Source organism: Quercus suber, unplaced genomic scaffold (genome assembly GCF_002906115.3).
Source record: "Quercus suber isolate HL8 unplaced genomic scaffold, Cork oak 2.0 scaffold_634, whole genome shotgun sequence".
Lineage (NCBI taxonomy): Eukaryota > Viridiplantae > Streptophyta > Magnoliopsida > Fagales > Fagaceae > Quercus > Quercus suber.
The window spans coordinates 140,548-149,465 of NW_027070076.1; positions in this window are offsets into that span (position 1 = coordinate 140,548).

The following is an 8,918-nucleotide window of genomic DNA, read 5'->3' on the forward strand; positions in this document are numbered from 1 at the left end:
AATCTCTGCACTTAAGAAATTGTAGCTTTAGAAAATGAAGCTCTGTCAATCTAAGGAAAGCTAACTCTGAAATGTCACTCAAAATTTTGGATTCACAATGGCTTAGGAACCAAGCAGCGTCATCACCAATTCCAGCTTTACACTACAGATTACCAGCTTTACACTATTTTTCCCTCCTTTTTGTTTTGGGCTTAGGCATGCCTTTGATTGTAGCATATTTGTCAATGGCCCAAATTAATGTTGGATTGAATCTAAGTACGTTGATCCAGTTTTCTTAGTGGGTTCTCTTGTGAGGTCCAATTTCAGAACTTACTTAGACCAATATAAGAGCAGTTTTTCCCTTATCTTTAAGTTCTTTCTTTTTGGGCCTTGGAAACGTGTCTTGTAAGTGCAGCGGTTTAATCAGTGGTCAGCTCAGGAGTTAAGTTGTTATAGAGGCATATAGCTTTACCGAGTTCATCGCTTCATCTCCTTCACCCTCTTAAAAAAAAAAAAAAAAAAAGAGTTTGGTTTGATGAATGGATTAGTCATGTATAACAAAGTCCTCTATGAGCCTGCATATTATTGGCTCAAATAAAATAAAATGTGTAGTCTTTAGGTATATTATGTTTATTTTTAGGTGTATTTTTGTGTTTATTTTGAGTTTTAAGAATAGACGCCTATATAAAATCAAAGGAAAATTTTTAAAATAAAAAAATTATATTTTTCCTTCTCACATACCAGGCCACATGCTAATAGATAGGAGTGTCCTTACATGCCCATGTCAGACACAGACATGTCGAGGATTTTGGGGTGTTTGTACTTAGATCTCCAGTGATATAAGAAATACATTCTCCTCCAATAATCCATAGTTCAATGGCTTGGAGTTTATGCTAGAACTGGTGTATAATATCAATTGCATTGTTAGTAAGATTTACTGTGTTAGAATCTGCATAAGCAATTAAATATTACAATCAACTGAAATTTTGTTTTATTTTGCGACAGTCAGCTTTCAGTACTGCATATTGCATATTCAATATTCAATGGATGCTTTTCTGAAATTTATTCAGATATGATATTTGAATCACTGTTCTGTTGAGATCATTATGGATGCAATATGGATGAAAGAACTATTAAGGGTTTGAAAGTTGCATGTGGCAGTCATCTTCAGACTTCAGTACTGTATCTTCGGTGCAATCATAAGTTGCGTCTTAGTTAAAAGAATCGGTGGCTATTTTTACGGATCATGATGAATTTTGATACAGAAAAGTCATTGCTATTTGTCCTAATCTATGAATAATGAAGGTCCTTAATTTCCATGAACATAAAGCAGTTACCATCTATGCATACCTTCTTGTCTTTTTGTGCTTAGGTTCCTTGCATTTGGACGCATGAGCTTTGTAGCAGCGAACAATTCAAACCTGCATTTTTAGATGGCCGACAAAGTTCTGTCAATTCCACTGCAAAAAACACAAAACAAATGTTAGAGATATATTAGGCCATACGCTTAAGCTCAATTTTATTTTGTGTGCAAGTCTAGCCTTCTACTTGTACTAAAAATCTAGAAGTCTATTAAACATAATTAGTGTATGGTTAGTTTAGAATTTAGCCTCCTATATATACCCATTTTGGGATCATTGTAATACAGATGTACTGCACTCTCATAAAATGAAGATGTAGCCCTCAAGAGTTTTCTAAGTGAACATAGGCCATAAAAAAAACACTCAATTTTAAAAAATAATTTATTAAGCTTTACTTGTGCTGTGGTGTGGATCTATCCAATAGAAACGAAGCCATTAGGGAGTGGAACACATCTGGTTTGATACTTGATTGAACCTTTTCTCTTAATAAGACTTTTAGAATCAAGGTCTTTAGTCAGGGATTAAATTGGGAGACTCACTGCAGATCATAGAAATTACAAGCTTTAGGAACGAAGCTCTGTACCATCTAAGGAAAGCCAACTCTGTAAGTGTCACTCAAAATCTGGTATTCAAAATGTATCACTTCCCATTTTTTGTTTTGGGCCTTGGCATGCCTTCGATTGTAGCATATATTTCAATGGCCCAAATTAACGTTGGATTGAATCTAAGTATGCTGATCTAGTTTTCTTAGTGGGTTCTATTGTGAGACCATATATCAGAACTTAATTAGACCATATAAGAGCAGTTTTCCCCCATCTTTAAGCCTTTTCTTTTTGGGCCTCAGGAGTAAAGTTCTGATATAGGACTATATAGCTTTGTGTTTTATTTTATTTTATTTTTTTTGGTTTTTGTTGTTGTTGTTGAGAAGAAGCTTGGTTGAGTTCATCTCCTTCACCTTCTGAAAAAAAAAGAAAAAAGAAAAGAAAAGAGAGAGAGTGTTTGGTATGATGAGTGGATTAGTCATGTAAAACAAAGTCCACTGTGAGCCTGCATATTATTAGCTCAAATAAAAATAAAATGTGTTAGTCTTGAATGCCTGGCATCCTCACTCCCCAACACAAAAAATCTTGAAAAATTAGAATACAACACCGTTAAGATATGATAAATAAATAAATAAATAATTGATATCTTTAGGTATGTTATGTTTATTTTTAGGTGTATTTTTGTGTTTATCTTAAGTTTTCAAAATAAACACCTATATAAAGTCAAAGGAATTTAAAAAAAATATATATATATATATATATATATATTTCCTTCTCACATACCAGGGCACATGCAAAAGATAGAACTTCTGGCATGTTCTGCTTGATGCAGCTGCACCGGTTGTTGGGAGGATATGTTGAATCTTGCACATCATCAGCCAGACTTTGTGTTGTGTAGTCTTGATAATACACATGCTAGTCCTTCAAGGATCACTTGCCTCTTGGTCAGGAAGAAAACCTTCGACAGTAAAACAGCTCCATCTCAGTCCAATGAGTGAGGAAAAAAAAGTACTTCACTACTATCAGGGCGTTAGTTCTGGCCAATGAATTAATAGTTTTTGATTGACAATGTGTTGTAGAATATGTTCAAATGATCTAGCAATAACAATACATTTTAGCTACTTGGACATTAAAATTTCCTCGGGTACAATCTGTAGATAAATAACCTTAATATGAGAGTGTATTACATATAGATAATGTTTAAGGATCATTACTGATGTTGATCTCTCAAAAAGGTAATCCTGGACTCCCAATCCCAATGGGAGCTTTCCTTTAGATAGGACATTATTTTCAGATAACAAATTCAGACAGTTTCTAGCAATTGAGGTATTATGATTATCCATCTTCTACTTAGGAAAACTTTCATATGAGCTTCTTGAACAATTGCATGATTTTTGTCATAGAAAGTCCCACTACAAGAAGAAAAAAAAATCCATTTATACTCATGAAGTCCCTAGTATTACTTATGAACCACACAGGTAATTGAGATTCTCTTTATGCTAGATTTATGATCTGATAATGAGGTTGGGATAGGAAATGCTAGATTTTTTTTATGTGACAGAAAGATAATATGAACCTCTACATGAAAAACAATATCAATTGTACTCTTTTTTTTTAATAGAAGAAGAGAAGCATACAAACTATTCCTACGGTACACAGGATGTGTAGTAAAGGAAACAGAACATTAAGCAAAAAGAACACAAATCTAAAAATTCCGAAAATGAGGGGATAAAAAGACCACTCATTGCAGTCATCCAATCAAGCAAAGTAAGCAAGAAAAACCGTTTCAGTTCAATGATAGAATGTTCCTCCCCCTCATAAGTTCTAAGATTCCATTCTTGCCAAATAGTTCACATGATATATTGTGGAATTTCTCCCCAAATTATATGCACAAGAGCTGTGAAGGAGCAAGTGATCCGCCGATTCCCAACTGTTCTTGCACATCCTGCTCAAATTATCCAAAGTGAGAATCTTTCCCCTAGCAGCTGTCCAAGTAAAAAAGGCCACTCTAGAAGGAGCTTTCACCCTCCAAATACTTTTCCAAGTGAAGGCATGACTTCTTCTAGTCTTTAGGGCCCTATAATAAGTCCCTAATACTACTTATCAACAACATAGTTAATTGGAGCTTGTCTGTGGACTATATTTATGGTCTAGTTTTGTAAATGGGGGAGAAATTTAGAGTCAAACCTACTACTAGAACCATTTTACTCTTAAAAATCCCTAATACTAATTATTTTAGGAGTGGATTCATATTAATTCCTATAGTTTAAAGTTTTCAAAATAACCCTTAAGTTTAACATTGTTACAAATTAAGCCATATAGTTTTATTAGTTTCAACCAAACTCATCTTTTAAACTGTATCAATTTAAACCCTAAATCAAACTCGAAAAATCAATATGCAAATCAAATCCAAAAAAGTTAAGAGTTTAAAGTGATATGATTTTAAAAGTTCAGGGTTTGATTAGAAACTAGCAAAACTTTAAGATTTAACTTGCAACAATATGAAACTTTGAGGTTTAATTTAAATCTTTTGAAACTACCCATAAAAATAGTCATTAAAGTATAATTTACCCAAACATATGGTCATGCTTGTTTTTATTGTTGTATCAAGTAAGGAAACAAAATGATGTTTTCTAATATGCTTTCCATGTATTAAAAAGAAGTAAACGAGCAGCATATTGAAGGAGATTAGCTTATACCACTTTACTAGCATATCTGTTTCAATCCTACATTGAATATTTCCCATTGCTTGTAATCCTACATAGGTATTGGGGTAATGGAAAAAAGGGACAATGAAATGTACGGAACACTCATAGAAAGCACATGTACAAAGGCACTCTTTTTTTTTTTTTTACACGGGAAATCCTCATTGAATCGAGGGAAAAAACTACGGGCACAAGCTAGTCAATTCTCTCACTATATTGGCAAAATTCGCTCTATAGCACAATTTTAGAAAAATATTAAGAGAATAGCACACAAACAAAGTTATTTAGTTATGTAGCACATTTTTGAAACTTGAGTTTGTCAAACTCGAGTTCCAACTCAAACTCAAACTCAAGTTTGACAAAAGTTTTAAGCAGTATGCACCCGTACTGATTGGAACTCAAGTTTGTCAAACTCGAATTCTAGCCCAAACTTGAGTTTGACAAACTAAAGTTCCAAAAAATGTGCCACATAACTAAATAACTTTGTTTGTGTGCTATGCTCCTAAATTTTTTCTAAAATATGCTATTTGGCAAATTTCGCCGTCTACTATTTGCAGATTAATATATGAGCCCATATACAAATGGGCTAAAGCTAGCGCCTCTTAACTTGCATATGAATTTTGAAAAGGTTCATAATATATAATGATCTCAACAGAACAGTGATTCAAATATATTATCTGAATGAGGTTCAGAAAAGCATCCATTGCTGCTAGCAGTTTTGTGAGATGGCGTGTTCCTTGACATCAAAAAGAGAAAAGAAAAGCATCCATTGAATATTATATATGCAATATGGACGCTTATGATTGCACCCATAGCGAAGTCCACCAAAGATGCAAAATAAAACAAAATTTCAGTTGATTATAATATTTAATTGCTTATGCAGAGAACACAGTAAAGCTCATTAACAAAACAATTGATATTATACACCAGTTCTAGCATAAACTCAAAAAGCCATTTAACTATGGATTATTGGAGGAGAAAGTATTTCTTATATAACTGGAGATCTAAGAACAAACACCCCAAAATCCTCGACATGTCTGTGTCTGACATGGGCATGCCAGGGACACTCCTATCTTTTGCATGTGCCCTGGTATGTGAGAAGGAAATATATATATATATATATATATATATTTTTTTTAAATTCCTTTGACTTTATATAGGTGTTTATTTTGAAAACTTAAGATAAACACAAAAATACACCTAAAAATAAACATAACATACCTAAAGATATCAATTATTTATTTATTTATTTATCATATCTTAACGGTGTTGTATTCTAATTTTTCAAGATTTTTTGTGTTGGGGAGTGAGGATGCCAGGCATTCAAGACTAACACATTTTATTTTTATTTGAGCTAATAATATGCAGGCTCACAGTGGACTTTGTTTTACATGACTAATCCACTCATCATACCAAACACTCTCTCTCTTTTCTTTTCTTTTTTCTTTTTTTTTCAGAAGGTGAAGGAGATGAACTCAACCAAGCTTCTTCTCAACAACAACAACAAAAACCAAAAAAAATAAAATAAAATAAAACACAAAGCTATATAGTCCTATATCAGAACTTTACTCCTGAGGCCCAAAAAGAAAAGGCTTAAAGATGGGGGAAAACTGCTCTTATATGGTCTAATTAAGTTCTGATATATGGTCTCACAATAGAACCCACTAAGAAAACTAGATCAGCATACTTAGATTCAATCCAACGTTAATTTGGGCCATTGAAATATATGCTACAATCGAAGGCATGCCAAGGCCCAAAACAAAAAATGGGAAGTGATACATTTTGAATACCAGATTTTGAGTGACACTTACAGAGTTGGCTTTCCTTAGATGGTACAGAGCTTCGTTCCTAAAGCTTGTAATTTCTATGATCTGCAGTGAGTCTCCCAATTTAATCCCTGACTAAAGACCTTGATTCTAAAAGTCTTATTAAGAGAAAAGGTTCAATCAAGTATCAAACCAGATGTGTTCCACTCCCTAATGGCTTCGTTTCTATTGGATAGATCCACACCACAGCACAAGTAAAGCTTAATAAATTATTTTTTAAAATTGAGTGTTTTTTTTATGGCCTATGTTCACTTAGAAAACTCTTGAGGGCTACATCTTCATTTTATGAGAGTGCAGTACATCTGTATTACAATGATCCCAAAATGGGTATATATAGGAGGCTAAATTCTAAACTAACCATACACTAATTATGTTTAATAGACTTCTAGATTTTTAGTACAAGTAGAAGGCTAGACTTGCACACAAAATAAAATTGAGCTTAAGCGTATGGCCTAATATATCTCTAACATTTGTTTTGTGTTTTTTGCAGTGGAATTGACAGAACTTTGTCGGCCATCTAAAAATGCAGGTTTGAATTGTTCGCTGCTACAAAGCTCATGCGTCCAAATGCAAGGAACCTAAGCACAAAAAGACAAGAAGGTATGCATAGATGGTAACTGCTTTATGTTCATGGAAATTAAGGACCTTCATTATTCATAGATTAGGACAAATAGCAATGACTTTTCTGTATCAAAATTCATCATGATCCGTAAAAATAGCCACCGATTCTTTTAACTAAGACGCAACTTATGATTGCACCGAAGATACAGTACTGAAGTCTGAAGATGACTGCCACATGCAACTTTCAAACCCTTAATAGTTCTTTCATCCATATTGCATCCATAATGATCTCAACAGAACAGTGATTCAAATATCATATCTGAATAAATTTCAGAAAAGCATCCATTGAATATTGAATATGCAATATGCAGTACTGAAAGCTGACTGTCGCAAAATAAAACAAAATTTCAGTTGATTGTAATATTTAATTGCTTATGCAGATTCTAACACAGTAAATCTTACTAACAATGCAATTGATATTATACACCAGTTCTAGCATAAACTCCAAGCCATTGAACTATGGATTATTGGAGGAGAATGTATTTCTTATATCACTGGAGATCTAAGTACAAACACCCCAAAATCCTCGACATGTCTGTGTCTGACATGGGCATGTAAGGACACTCCTATCTATTAGCATGTGGCCTGGTATGTGAGAAGGAAAAATATAATTTTTTTATTTTAAAAATTTTCCTTTGATTTTATATAGGCGTCTATTCTTAAAACTCAAAATAAACACAAAAATACACCTAAAAATAAACATAATATACCTAAAGACTACACATTTTATTTTATTTGAGCCAATAATATGCAGGCTCATAGAGGACTTTGTTATACATGACTAATCCATTCATCAAACCAAACTCTTTTTTTTTTTTTTTTTTTAAGAGGGTGAAGGAGATGAAGCGATGAACTCGGTAAAGCTATATGCCTCTATAACAACTTAACTCCTGAGCTGACCACTGATTAAACCGCTGCACTTACAAGACACGTTTCCAAGGCCCAAAAAGAAAGAACTTAAAGATAAGGGAAAAACTGCTCTTATATTGGTCTAAGTAAGTTCTGAAATTGGACCTCACAAGAGAACCCACTAAGAAAACTGGATCAACGTACTTAGATTCAATCCAACATTAATTTGGGCCATTGACAAATATGCTACAATCAAAGGCATGCCTAAGCCCAAAACAAAAAGGAGGGAAAAATAGTGTAAAGCTGGTAATCTGTAGTGTAAAGCTGGAATTGGTGATGACGCTGCTTGGTTCCTAAGCCATTGTGAATCCAAAATTTTGAGTGACATTTCAGAGTTAGCTTTCCTTAGATTGACAGAGCTTCATTTTCTAAAGCTACAATTTCTTAAGTGCAGAGATTCATTTTCTAAAGCTACAACTTTAAGAATCAAGGGCTGTGAGTTAACAGAACTTTGTTGGCCATCTAGAAATACAAGTTTGATTTGTTTTCTGCTAAAAAGCTCATGCGTCTAAATACAAGGAGCCTAAGCACCAAAAGGGAAAAAAGGTATGTATATTTGTGTATAAGGCAACTGCTTTATGTATTTTCAGCCAATTCTATTCTACTTCCCTCCACTCCCCCACCCTCCCCCCTCAATTCAAATAGAGCCTAAGGGCTCTCTTTTTTTCAAAACAAAATATGGCACCAAAATTATAGGAGCACCTTAATCTGGGCCCTGTGCTGTGGATAAGTATAACCGCAGAGACAAAGTGTGCCACAAAAAAACTGTTTATGTGAGTAAGGTATCTCTGGTTAGCAAAAATTGACACATTAACTTCATATAATAACAACACTAACAATCAAATATTACAGCAGCTGTTGTCTCATCACTGCTTTATCTTAATAGCAATTTCATAACAAAGTTTTCTTGCATGTCAACTGAGACATTTTGCCAATTACCAATTATAGAAGATGTATTCCCAAGATGCTGCTACT